The 5,356-nt window shown below is 35.2% G+C and overlaps 1 long non-coding RNA gene across 1 annotated transcript in view; it reads left to right on the top strand.

The window, feature by feature from the left end:
• The first annotated feature begins 1,832 nt into the window (after positions 1 to 1,832).
• The window catches only part of LOC108515186 (uncharacterized), a 4,368-nt gene continuing 844 nt past the window's right edge, over positions 1,833 to 5,356 (top strand). The window contains exons 1-2 of the long non-coding RNA XR_001881452.1: positions 1,833 to 1,959; positions 2,063 to 2,242. This is a non-coding gene — a long non-coding RNA (uncharacterized LOC108515186). The remainder of the gene's footprint in view (positions 1,960 to 2,062; positions 2,243 to 5,356) is intronic.

The raw sequence follows: 5,356 nt of genomic DNA, 5'->3' as shown, positions 1-5,356 counted from the left end.
TATAAATATATATATATGATAATTGGGAACTTACCACATAAAATATAGTTAACTGGAGGTCTTACATGCATAATCCAGTTTGACATTTACAAAATTAAACCTGATATATCATATTGTTATTCTCACTTTAAAGACAGAAAAAATAAAATTGGAGGATTGAAGATGTTTAATAAACTCATAGTGAATAAACAGGGTGAGGGCTGTTTTCATATCTTGCTATGTCTAAACTCAAAGTTTATATTCTTAATCGTTATGCAACATTAGACAGAACCTATTATAAAAAATTAACAAAACCATAAATGTGATTCAAATATTCAATTAGTTCTTGTACAAATTTTAATTTTCTTTTTTTTTTTTTTTTTTTTTTTTTTGAGACTGAGTCTCGCTCTGTCGCCCAGGCTGGAGTTCAGTGGCTTGATCTCGGCTCACTGCAACCTCTGCCTCCCAGGTTCAAGTGATTCTCCTGCCTCAGCCTCCCAGCTGGGACTACAGGCATGTGCCACCACACCCAGCTAATTTTTGTATTTTTAGTAGAGACAGGATTTCACCATGTGGACAGGATGGTCTCAATCTCTTGACCTCATGATCTGCCCGCCTCAGCCTCCCAAAGTGCTGGCGTGAGCCAACGTGTTATGTGTGTTAATAGTTAAATATGTGCATTTTAAAATTTTCCCATTATTTTAGTTTTTGGAATAGTATATGTGCACAGTATAACTTAACAAGAAGCATTTATTGAAGGTGTATTATGTGCAAGGCAAGGCACAACTTGGTAACTACTAGTAACTCAGAGCTCTAATCCCGCTGCATCAGCACTAAGTATGCACACTGTACTGCAGAATTTGTAGTAAACCTGGGGAAACTTGAAATTATGAGATTTTTTCAGTTACAAAAAGTGAAAGGAAAGTTCTCTTAATTGAAAACTTGGTGAGTTCAAGCATTTTAAGATTAGTTGCTATATGATTGAACTGAACATTTAGAGATTGATATGAGGCTATTTTGAAATGAGTGAAATTAAATTGAAGTTGTCCATTCTGTTTCTAGAAGAATTTGACTATGATAGCATCATTATGCTATTCCTAACATCCATCTAAATCTCTCCAATAATACATTTTCTTTCTCATGGTTACCACTAATTTTGAAAATAATGTGTGTGTATGAAGTGTGACTGCAGAGAAATTAGAACTCTCCAATAAAATCTTACAATATTCTGAATAAGGCGTGAAAGAATGGTGCCCTTGAATGGTATATGAATGAGGACATTTATTTTGTTTTGCCAATACCTATGCTTCAATTGACCTATATAAATATATAGTAAAATTCAAATTATAGTAACTAAGCACACTGCAAGACACAGACATGCATTGAAGCATAATTATGCTTTAAAAAACACTTGATATAATGTGCCCAGTCTACAAAACTGGTGATGTGCCTATTTCTTTCACTGGAATTATAAATTCTCCCTAGGATATGACATCTTATAACTATACACTTCATAAAGCAGGTGCAGCTCTAGAGGCCAGAGAGTTCACCAAATGACCTATGGTCATAACATCCTAGAGAGAAAAGCTGTAACAACTGTCCCTGTTGCTTCAGCCTGGCCCTAAATCTTCCTGATTTGTTCTAGGGAGAGATAATCCTGGCTCCTTAATTATTAGAGAAGTTGATATTTTACTCTCAAGATGTTCTTGTTTAGTATTAAACAGCTACTTCTTGAGATTAGCCCCATAATAGCAATAGACAGTGGAACTAGAGTTGAAGAACAAAGCCTGTATGTGTTATACATAAAAATTTGTGTTTTAAAAATGACTTATTGGTGTCTAACAGGGCCCTGGAACTTTCCTTTAAATCAGAAAATATAAATATCCTGCTGTATAAGAGATTATTGTAAACCCTGGGACAGTCTTCCGTGGCTGGTGTGTGGAAAAGCAACAGTGTGAAATTATTTGAAGACCACGTCAGGTAAAAGAAAAGGAGAAAATGCACTATAAAGGTGATGAGAGGAATGGCACAGATCTACTAGTTAGGAATGCATATTACCTGTTTGCAAAACTTCTTTTTCTAGTATAAGCTTCCGTATCTTATGTGGAGGAAGTGAAGGGGAAATGAAAACAATAATAAAAACAAAATTCCTAACGGATTCTACTGGCTTCTTGACTTGTAAATGACAATCCTCCAACTGACTAAAGTCATGATGACATGAGCTTCAGAGAGTTGAACAGTAAACAAAGACAAACTCATTTAGGTAAGTGGAAAGCAGTTGGAGAGCAATTGTAGGAGAGCAAAGAATATCTAATATGGCAAGATTTGTAATTTTGAGAACATGAAGGCTCAGGTATACATTCTGAGGTAGCGACAAAATGTCAGTAATAAAGCCTAGGACTTGGAAGAGTTCAGGTTGAGTGGATAAAGAGAGAACAAGGGAGAGACATACACAGAGAGAGTGCAAGTGAAGAGAGAGAGAGAGACAGACAATGATACAGGGACTAGCGACCCAAGCAGAGAATCTGTAGAAACCCATGCAGTGCTAAGTTTGCATTTTCACTTAGAGGCGTGCAGGCTGCCAAATGTCAGTAAGGAAAATCTTGGGTAAGAATAGTTACCGGCTGAATTTTAAATGAAGAGCTATGGGAAGAGGTGACACAGGATGGGGAAAGGGGACTCACAATAAACAGGACTAATATTTGCATGACATTTTAAAGGAAACTATAGGAACATTCATGTATCCCATGACAGGTGCTTATATGCAGTAATATTTTTGCTGTCCACATGTTACTTAGATTGGAACTTTTGTTTTCTTAATATACAAAGGGCCAGAAGCTTATCCTGGCTGCTTACACTGTTATCCAATGCCATTTACCTTGTGTGATACATAATAGCTTGTATGAATCCTATTTTCTTTGTGTTTGTGTACCTTTCTTTGAAGAGTATGACCTGTCTCAGTAATTCTTTTATTTTTTTCTCTTAGTCCTTTTAACATCAGCAGGGCATTTGTAGTGATGACAGGAGAAATATAAACATATACCTCTTTTCTATTGCTTTTCTGCTATTTACAATATTTCTGTATGGAACTCTGAAACAAAAGAACAATTACCTGACAATTTCTTTCTGAGTCCTATATTCTGACTTTCATATCCAATCTCCTTTTATCATGCTATTCCCTCTCTTTTCTTCTGTCTTTGAGGATGGGAAAATTCATCACCCTAAATACCAGCCAGAGAGGAAAAAAGAGTCTGGATGGAGGCAGGACTCCTTTCAAAACTGAATCTCAAGCATTGATCACAGAGCAGCAACAAAGAGACACTCGAAAAGAGTGGAGAGAGGAAAAACTAGCTGACCTCTAAGGTCCCTTCCACTCAAATTCACTATAATTATACGAATGCAAGGAAGGGACGTTTCTGCAACATGATGCAAAAAATATTGACCTTAAATTTGATACATATGAACTTTCTAAATGGAGGGACAAGCTACCTCCTTGTTGCACTTATATGTGCACCATTCATTTCATTTTAATAAAAGTTTGTAAACATGAATGAATGCATGGGAACGACCACCTCTTTATGAGAATGCAGCATGGTTCAGAGAAAGTCTATTTACCAAAAACTGAATATATTTTTATACTGAAATCTTAATTTTTTTCTATTTTATTTTTAATTTTGATAAAATACGCATAACATAAATTTACCATCTTTATCATTTTTAAGTATGTAGTTCAATAGTATTAAGTCCATTCACATTATTGTGCAACCAATTTCCAGAAGTCTCTTTATGTTGCAAAAATGAAACTCTATAGCCATTAAATAACAACTCCCCATTATCTCCTGCCCCCAGTCCCTAGCAACCACCATTCTGCTTTCTGTCTCTATAAATTTAACGACTCTAGCTATCTCACATAAATGGATTTGACATTTTGTGGCTGTCTTATTTCACTTAGAATAATGTCCTTAAGGTTTATTCTGTTATAGCATATGTCAGAATTTTCTAAGACTGAATAGCATTCCATTGTAGGTATATACTACATTTTGCTGGATAGAAACGGGTTTCTCCCACTTTTTGGCTATTGTGAATAATCTGCACTCTAGCCTGGTTAACATGGTGAAACCCCATGTCTACTAAAAATAAAAAATATTAGCCAGGCCTGGTGGCACACGCCTGTAGTCCCAGTTACTCGGGAGGCTGAGGCAGGAGAATCGCTTGAACCCAGGAGGTGAAGGTTGGAGTTAGCCAAGATCGCACCACTGCACTCCAGCCTGTGTGACGGAGCGAGATTCCGTCTCAACAAACAAACAAACAAAAAGTTCTAAGTCTACCAAACAAGTTGTTTAGCATCACATACATAGACAAAAACTATTGCCTGAATGACTCCCAACTTTTAAAAGCTACTGAATTAGAATATATTATATATTGGAACACAGTGACAGTATATAACAGTATTACCTTGTGCTTAATTACAATGACTAATCTTAGCCACGAACATAGTTTCTGGTGCCTTTGTCTCACACATTTGAGAGAAATAGATATTAGTTTCCACTTTTCTGTGAACTCACTCATGACATCTCACCTTACTTTTTAAAAATAGAGCCAATATTAGGTTACTTCTAAAAGATGTTTTTGGCAAGGACTACAATTTATTTGAAATCTTATTTCTACAAGCATCAGGATCATCTCACATTATCAGGCATTCTTACGTATTTCTAATATACTTAAAATTATATGTATCTTTGATTAATATTCAATAAAGTTTTTATAAGATTATAATCCAGAGTTATGATTTACAAGTCACTTGATTTTTTCCTATTACATTTGGAGAGTGAATATCCAGAATGGATGAGATGTATGTAGGTTTAGCCATAGAAAAATTGTATAGAAATAAAGGTATCTAGAAGATTCTCTAACAGAAGGAATCCAGATTTTCTCTGTAAAACCAGGATAAATAACAATAATAAAGTAACTATTTCGAGTAAATATAAATGAAGGAAAGAATTAGGTTCTATTTTATGATCTTTGGTGGTTCCAGTTAGGATATGAAGGCTCTATAGCTGTGATAAACTATTTTCAGAATGCCTTTCTCAGACAAAACTACACATTTTGGTGTCTGATAGATTAATTTTTGTCAGTCCTTCAGCTTGCGTGACTCTTGATCATTTAATCACTTTTATCATTAAAGATACCAGAGTAAAATGAAACCCCCACGTTCACACAACAATCAATGGTAGAAACGAATGTTAAAATTCTTAGTCCATGATTGTCTAGTTCATTTCATAGCTCTAGAAACACTCTATGTCATTTATCTCAAGCTGTTTTAAATCTTCCATGGTGTTTCTCCTTAAGAATATGTTTTTTTTCCAGCACACCTTTT

The sequence above is a fragment of the Rhinopithecus bieti genome, unplaced genomic scaffold (genome assembly GCF_001698545.2).
Source record: "Rhinopithecus bieti isolate Rb0 unplaced genomic scaffold, ASM169854v2 scaffold_32518, whole genome shotgun sequence".
NCBI classification, from domain to species: Eukaryota; Metazoa; Chordata; class Mammalia; order Primates; family Cercopithecidae; genus Rhinopithecus; species Rhinopithecus bieti.
Note: the sequence above shows the minus strand (reverse complement) of the source record. Positions and strands in the feature narration are given on the sequence as shown.